This window comes from Papio anubis, chromosome 8 (genome assembly GCF_008728515.1).
Source record: "Papio anubis isolate 15944 chromosome 8, Panubis1.0, whole genome shotgun sequence".
Classification (NCBI taxonomy): domain Eukaryota; kingdom Metazoa; phylum Chordata; class Mammalia; order Primates; family Cercopithecidae; genus Papio; species Papio anubis.
The window spans coordinates 77,242,373-77,251,131 of record NC_044983.1 but is presented as its reverse complement, the minus strand read 5'-3'; the positions used below and the strand labels follow the sequence as shown (position 1 = coordinate 77,251,131).

At 38.7% G+C, this 8,759-nt stretch overlaps 1 pseudogene across 1 annotated transcript; it reads right to left on the bottom strand.

Moving 5' to 3' along the window:
• Nucleotides 1-6,133: 6,133 nt before the first annotated feature.
• Nucleotides 6,134-7,133, bottom strand: LOC101017753 (annotated as a pseudogene). The gene has a single exon (XR_161495.5). The product of XR_161495.5 is annotated as a calmodulin-like (transcript).
• Between the last annotated feature and the right edge of the window lie 1,626 nt (nucleotides 7,134-8,759).

Sequence of the window (8,759 nt, the reverse complement as noted above, 5' to 3'; positions counted from 1 at the left end):
TTTGTCTGGTTTTGATATAATGGTTAATATTGGCCATTTTTGGAGTAGTTTGAGTAGGATTGGTATTAGTTCTTCTTTAAATGTTTGGTAACATTCAGCAGTGAAACCATCAGGTCCTGGGGCTTTTCTTTGATGGGAGACTTTTTATTATGACTTCAATCTCATTACTTGTCATAGGTCTTATTCAGGTTTTGGATTTCTTCATGGTTTAATCTTGGTAGGTTATATGCATCTAGGAATTTACCAATTTCTTCCAGGTTTTCCAATTTATTGGCATATATTTGCTTGTAGTAGTCTCTAACAATCCTTTGAATTTCTGCAGTATCTGTTGTAATGTCCCCTTTTACATGTGGGATTTTATTTATTTGGGTTTTCTCTCTTTTTATTCTTAGTGTGGCTGAAGATTTGTTGATTTTGTTGCCAAAAAGCAACTTTTAGATTAATTAATCTTTTGTATTGCTTTCTTCATTTTAATTTCATTTATTTCTGCTCTGATCTTTATTATTTCTTTTCTTCTACTAATTTTGGGTTTGGTTTACACTTGCTTTTCTAGTTTTTAAGATGGGTTAGGTTGTGGTTTTTTTTTTTTTTTTTTGAAGTTCTTCTACTTTCTGATGTAGGCACTTATAGTTCTAAACTTTCCTCTTTTAGTGCTTTTACTGTATCCCACAAGGTTTGGTATGTTGTGCTTCCATTATCATTTGTGTCAGGAAATTTTTAAATTTCCTTCTTAATCTCTTTGTTGACCCACTGGTCATCCGGGAGCATATTGTTTCATTTCTGTGTGTTTCTATAGTTTCCAAAATTCTTCTTGTTATTGATTTCTAGTTTTAGTCCATTGTGGTCAGAGCAGATACTTGACATAATTTCTTTTTTTTTTTTTTTTTTTTTTTTTTGAGACGGAGTCTCGCTGTGTCGCCCAGGCTGGAATGCGGTGGCGCAATTCAGCTCACTGCAAGCTCCGCCTCCCGGGTTCACGCCATTCTCCCGCCTCAGCCTCCGAGTAGCTGGGACTACAGGCGCCCGCCACCTCGCCCGGCTAGTTTTTTGTATTTTTTAGTAGAGACAGGGTTTCACCATGTTAGCCAGGATGGTCTCGATCTCCTGACCTCGTGATCCACCCGCCTCGGCCTCCCAAAGTGCTGGGATTACAGGCTTGAGCCACCGCGCCCGGCGACATAATTTCAATTAAAAAAAATTTTAAGACTTCTTTTGTTAGCTAACATATGATCTAACCTTGAGAATGATCCATGTGCTGAGGGGAAGAATGTGTATTCTGCAGCTGTTTAATGAAATGTCCTGTAAATATCTATTAGTTCTATTTGTTCTATAGTACAGATTAAGTCCAATGTTTCTTTGCTGATTTTCTCTCAGGAAGATATGTCCAGTGCTGCTAGTGGGGTGTTGAAATCTCCAGCTATTATTGTTGGAGTCTATCTCTCCCTATAAATCTAGTTTTATATATATATATATATATATATATACCCTCGGTGTGTGGTGCATATATGTTTAGAATTGTTATATCCTCTTGCTAAACTGATCCCTTTATCATTATATAATGACCTTCCTTATCTCTCTGTTTTTTTTTTTTTTTTTAGAAATATATTTCATCTGATATAAGTATGGGTACTCCTGTTCCTTTTTTGGTTTCCATTTGGATGGAATATTTTTTTCCATCTTTTCATTTTCAGTGTATTTATGTCTTTATAGGTGAAGTGTGCTTCTTACATGCAATAGACTACTGAGGCTTTTTTTTTTTTTTTTTTTTTTGAGATGGAATTTTGCTCTTCTTGCCTAGACTGGAGTGCAATGGTGTGCTCTCAGCTCACTGCAACCTCTGCCTCCCGTGTTCAAGCTATTCTCCTGCCTCAGCCTCCCGAGTAGCTGGGATTATAGGCATGTGCCACCATGCCTGGCAAATTTTGTATTTCTAGTAGAGACAGGATTTCTCCATGTTGGTTAGGCTGGTCTCAAACTCCCGACCTCAGCTGATCTGCCTGACTTGGCCTCCCAAAGTGCTGGGATTATAGGCATGAGCCACCGCACCTGGTCAAGGCCTGTTTTTAAAATCCATTTAGCCAGTCTCTGTGTTTTGGTTGGAGAATTTAGTCCATTTATATTCCATGTTATTATTGATAGGTAAGGATTTAATACTGTCAGTTTCTTATTTATTTTCTGGTTGTTTTGTGGTCTTCTCTTCATTACTTCCTTCTTTTCTGTCTTCCTTTTTATGAAAGTGATTTTCTTTGGTGGATATTTTAATTTGTTGCTTTTTATTTTTTGTGTAACTGTTGTAGTTTTTTGTTTTAATTTAAATACCATGAGACTTGCAAATAACATCTTTTTTTTTTTTTTTTTGAGATGGAGTTTCTCTCTTGTTGCCCTAGTTGGAGTGCAGTGGTGCGATCTTAGATAACTGCAACCTCTGTCTCCCAGGTTCAAGCAATTCTCCTGCCTCAGCCTCCCGAGTAGCTGGGATTACAGGCGCCCACCATCAGACCTGGCTAATTTTTTGTATTTTTAGTAGAGACAGGGTTTCACTATGTTGGCCAGGCTGGTCTTGAACTCCTGACCTCAGGTGATCCACCCCCCTCGGCCTCCCAACCGGGATTACAGACGTGAGCCACTGCACCTGGCCTCAAATGACATCTTATAACCCATTATCTTAAGCTGATGACAACATAACTCCAATTGCAAAAACAATCAAACTAACATGCAAAGAGAAAACTAATAAAAACTCTATACTTTATCTCCCCACTTTTTTTTAATTTTCCATTTCTATTATACTGTATATGTCTTGAGAAGTTTCTGTACTTACTATTTTTGATAGGTTCATGTCTTAGTCTTCCTGCTCATCAGATGAGTAGTTTGTACACAATAATTAGTGTTATAATATCCTGTAGTTGTCTGTGTATTTACTATTACCATTGAGTTAGGTACCTTCAATGATTTATTTCTCGTTAATATCCTTCTCTTTCATATTGAAGAGCTCTCTTTAGCATTTCTGTAGGACAGGTCTGGTATTGGTGAAATCCCTCAGCCTTCTCTTGTCTGATAAAGTCTTTATTTCTTTTTTATGTTTGAATGATATTTTTGTTGGATATAATTTTCTAGGACAAAAGTTTTTTTCCTTCAGCACTTTACACATGTCATGGTTCTCTCTCCTGGACTGTAAGGTTTTCACTGAAAAGTCTATTACCAGATGTATTGGAGCTGCATTGTATGTTATTTGTTTCTTTCCTCTTACCACTTTTTGGATTCTTTTGTTATCGTTCAACCTTGGGAATCTGATTATTAAATGCCTTCAGGTAGTCTTACTTAGGTTAAATCTGCTTGGTGTTCTAAAACTTTATTGTACTTGAATATTGATACTGCTCTCTAGGTTTAAAAAGTTCTCTGTTATTATCTCTTTGAGTAAACTTTCTACCCTGATCTCTCTACCTCCTCTTTAAGCCTAATAACTCTTAGTTTTGCACTTTTGAGGGCATTTTCTAGATCTTGCAGGTATGCTTCTTTCTTTTTTATTCTTTTTTCTGTCTCTTCTGCCTGCATATTTTCAAATAGCCAGTCTTCAAGCTCACTAATTCTTCCTTCTGCTTGATCCATTTTGCTGTTGAGAGACTATAATGCATTCTTCAATTTGTCATTTGATTTTTCAGCTCCGGAATTTCTACTTGATTTTTAAAAAATTATTTGAATCTCTGTTAAATTTATCTGATAGGATTTTGAATTCCTTCTCTGTGTTATCTTGAATTTCACTGAGCTTCCTCAAAACAGCTATGTTGAATTCTTTGTCTGAAAGGTCAGAGGACATATTTGTGTCACTCTGGGATTGGTCATGGTGACTTTTTTGTTTCATTTGGTAAAGTCATGCTTTCCTGGATGGTCTTGATGCTTGTGGATGTTTGTCAATGTCTGAGCATTGGAGAGTTAGGTATTTATTCGTATCTTCAGAGTCTGAGTTTGTTTATACTCATCCTTCTCAAGAAAGTTTTCCAAGTATTCAAAGAGAATTGTGCTTTGATTTAAGTCTTTCGTCACTGTCACCAATCTGCATGAGGGGTCACCCCAAATCCCGTAATACTGTGACTCTTGTAGACGCATCAAAGTACCACCTTGGTGGCCTTCAGTAAGATCAGGTAGAATTTCCTGGATTACCAGGCAGAGTCTCTTGTTCTCTTCCCTTGATTTCCTCCAAACAAATGGAGTCTCTCTTTCTATGCTCTAAAATTTGGAGAGTGGTGATTCATGCACTCCCATTGGCCACCACCACTGGGACTGTGCTGGGTCACAACTGAAGCTAGCACAGTACTGGGTCTTGCCAGAAGCCCATGGTGACTACTGCCCAGCTATGGCTGATGTTTATTCAAGGCCCAAGAAGGGCTTTTTAGTCAGCAGATGGTGAATCCTGCCAGTCCTGTGTCTTCCTCGTATGGGCAACAGGCTCCCTTCTGACCCAGGATGGCTCTAGAAATGTCATCTGAGAGCCAGGGCCTGAAAGAGGGGATTCAAGATTCTGATTGGTGCTTAATTTTACTGTGGCTGAGCTGGTATCCAAGTTGCCAAAGTTCTCTTTACTTTCCCATCTCTTCTCCTCAAGCAGAAAGAGTCTCTCCTCGCTCTGTGAGCTGTGCTGCCTGAGGTTGGGGGATAGGTGGCACAAGCACTCCTTTAGACACCCCAGCTGGTATCTCACTGGGTCACCTGCACCCCAAGTCTACTGGCTCCAAGCCCAACACAGCACCAAGACCTCCCAGGAATTGCAGTCCTTGTGGCCTAGACTGCCTTTCAGGTTTATTTAGGACCTGGAGCACTTTAGCCTGCAGTGATGGGACTTGTTGGAACTCAGGTTCTGACCATTTGGGGTGAACTATTCCCCGCTGGCTGGGGCTGGTCTAAATCCTCCCTGTTTGGATGCTGGTTGAATTCTTCCCCATGTTGCTTTTCACTATGTGCAGCATTGACTTGAAATGCAAAACCCCACGGTCATTTCACTCTCCCTTCCCCAAGCACACAGATTTTCTCTCCATGCCATGCAGGGCTACCGGGGAAGGGAGAGGGGTGACATTGGCAATTCAAGACTGCCTTTCTTATCCTCCTCAGTGCCTTTTTCTTTGATATGATGTTAAAATCAGGTACTGGGATTGCTCACCTGATTTTTGCTTCTTTTGAAGGTACTTACTAGTGTGGATATTTGCTCAATTTTATGTTCCTGTTGGGGGGACAATTTGGAGGCTTCTCTTTGGCCATCTTGCTCCATCCTCCTCCCCCGTTACAAATTTCCAGTTTTGGCACTCATATTATGAGGCTGTGAAAAGTTCTGTGGTTAAAAATCCACTTTGATTAACCTGATATTTTCAAATTAATGTGATCATAGAATCATATTTTAATATGACACAACCTCCCGTGGGCCTACTGGGAAATCTAGTAAAAATAAATAATTAGAGGATTCCATCTTCTAATCCTGGCATTTGGTGCAACATCCAGAACTATAATTCTGACTTGACTGAAATTAAATAATTGATGAGAATACTTAGACTAAGAATTAAAACACAAAATATTGCAGCCATACCTGTTTCCTATTCTAGCTCAGAGAATGTAGCTGTAGTCAATTGTATCTCTGCAAGATTTCTAAAAAATATCACCTGCCACCCCCAAAATAGAAACATTGTAATAATCTATGTTCATTGTATGTCAAGTGTGGATAAACTGAATCCCTGGGGTGCTCCATGCCACAGGTGGACTTCTTTTATTTTTTAGGGGGGCAGGGTGGTATAAATTGTAATTTTTTGTTTTTTGAGACAGAGTCTTGCTCTGTTGCCTAGACTGGAGTGCAGTGGTGCAATCTCGGCTCACTGCAACCTCCACCTCCCAGGTTCAAGCGATTCTCCTGCCTTAGCCTCCTGAGTAGCTGGGATTACAGGCATGCACCACCATGTCCACCTAAGTTTTTTTGTATTTTTAGTAGAGATGGGATTTCACCATGTTGGTCAGGCTGGTCTTGAACGCCTGACCTTGTGATCTGCCCGCCTCGGCCTCCCAAATATACAACTTGGAAAGGATTTGAGGCAAATTGTGCCATAAGCAGATTGTCTTTAAGCGGCTAAACAAAGTTTTAAAAGCAAGTAAAGAAATGGTTCTGGTACAGTACCAGCAGTACAAAAAAAGAGTGTACAAGTACCTGGATAATACACCCACTTTGCAATAGTGCAGCTTTTAAGTACATATTGTTGACTACCCATAGTTCACACAGAGTTACAACTCCACACTTCAACAACAACATGCTGACAGTTCCTAAAGAAGACTACTTTAAAAAAAGGCATAACTCAGATGTTCCCTCATTTCACCAACTCCATGTAAGTTTAGATGTGCAGAAGGGTTTAGATATATCCAGAGTAAGCCACATGTAACGTGTTACTTGATCAATTTTCTAAAAGAAGGTTTCAGGACAATGACAGTAAGATAAGGGAAGAAAACATGGAGGAATGAAGTCCTAATTACTATACATGCATTTTTTTTTTACAGTAGGGAGAAACCTTTTACAGATAAGTTACAATCAAGGAAAAGGCAAATAAACAATTCTGTACAAGAAATTTAACACATTTGTACAAGGTCTTCACTTTGCTTTCATCATTTGTACAAACTCTTTATAGTTTACTTGACCATTGCCGTCAATATCTGCTTCCCTGATCATTTCATCAACTTCTTCATCTGTTAACTTCTCTCCAAGGTTTGTCATCACATGAGAAAGTTCTGCAGCACTAATATAGCCATTGCCAACCTTATCAAACACACGGAATGCTTCTCTGATTTCTTCTTCACTGTCTGTGTCTTTCATTTTTCTTGCCATCTTTGTCAGAAATTCAGGGAGGTCAATTGTGCCATTACCATCAGCATCTACTTCATTAATCACGTCCTATAACTCTGCTTCTGTGGGATTCTGTACAAGGGACCTCAGTACAGCTCCCAATTCCTTTGTTGTTATAGTTCCATCACTGTCTTTGTCAAGTAGTGAAAAAGCTTCTTTGAATTCTGCAGTCTGCTCTTCAGTCAGTTGGTCAGCCATGCTACAAGTGCTACCGGTTTCGGAGACTCAACCACACGGACACTCGGCTCACTCATTCCACTGGGACTAATTCTCCACAGGTGGACTTCTAAAGATACATGCAAAACTCTACTTCTAGGAACATATCCTATAGATATATTCACATGTAAAAAATGATATGTGCACTTTTATTATACTGCTTATTTGTAGTAAAGAATGAAAACAAAGGATCATCAGTAGAAAACCAATTTAAAGTATGGTATATCCTCTGGTTGTTATTAGAGATGTTCAAATATTTTCAGCATTTCCTGGTTCCATTTTGGTTATAGGTGGCCATGTGACCTCTTTGTCCAATGTTGTAAACAAAAATGACATCTGCCACTTTTAGACTAAATTATTTCATTTCAGTGATTCTTTCTACAGTTCTCTTTCCTACTGCCAAAGTGACCAGATAGAGCCAGATACATTTGTCTGGGTTCCCTAGTAGTGTAGACATGAAATAGAACTTCTGGTCAACTCATGATAAACATGTAGCAGGAGCTAGAAATAAAACTTTGTGGGTTGGGCACAGTGGCTCACGTCTGTAATCCCAGCACTTTGGGAGGCTGAGGCGGGCGGATCATGAGGTCAGGAGATCGAGACCATCCTGGCTAACACAGAGAAACCCCGTCTCTACTAAAATATAAAAAATTAGCCGGGCGTGGTGGTGGGCGCCTATAGTCCCAGCTACTCGGGAGGCTGAGGCAGGAGAATGGCGTGAACCCGGGAGGTGGAGCTTGCAGTGAGCTGAGATCGTGCCACTTCTCTCCAGCCTGGGCGACAGAGCGAGACTCCGTCTCAAAAAAAACAAAACAAAAAAACAACTTCGTGGTTTTAAGCCACTGAGATTTGAGGATTGTTTGTGACTAGAACATATCCTAGGCTATGCTAACATTTAGTTGAATATGAAGCAAGTTTTTTTTAAAAAGTAAACTGTTTATTATGGAGGGATGTCCAATATATATTGTCAAATACCTATTTTTAAGTGGAAAAGTAAAGGTCCAGAACAGTAGATATAGTATAAAATATTTGTGTGTGTGTGTGTGTGTGTGTGCTGTGTCTGTTATATATAACATAGAACATCTCTGGAAATATACCCAAGACCCTGGAAATTTTGTCTGTAAGGAAAAGTACTTGATGGAAAACAAACATTGGAGAAGACCTTTTACTGTATACTTACCTGCATCTTTAATTGTGCGAAAATATGTATTAAAAATTATATTTAGGGAAATATATGTAAAGATTTTATATGAATCCTTCATTAGAAAAACCAAGTTTTACGGCCCCCTCTAAATGCCAGTTTGGCAAAGGTGACATTGAAGTGGGATTTTTTTGTGCCTCTGATTTGAAATTTTATCACTATTGTTATATTACTCAGGTCAAATCATAAGTAAAGACTAGGAATTAAAAGGAAAGAAAGGCATTAGCTATCTTTTTGGAAAGAAAGTCTGCAAGTACTAATTGATTCAAAATTGCTATTTAAATGTAAATACATGTGTTCTCTGTCCATTATAAAGATGTTATAAAGTTGTTCAAGTTATTCTCTTATATTCCCAAATCTCTATTGTATCTTTAGCCATTCCATTTCATTTTTAACAATTTTCATTTGTACTTTCCTTTATTTCCCTTTAAACAGTATAGTTAGAGGTTTATCTTTATTTTTTGTTTGTCTTTT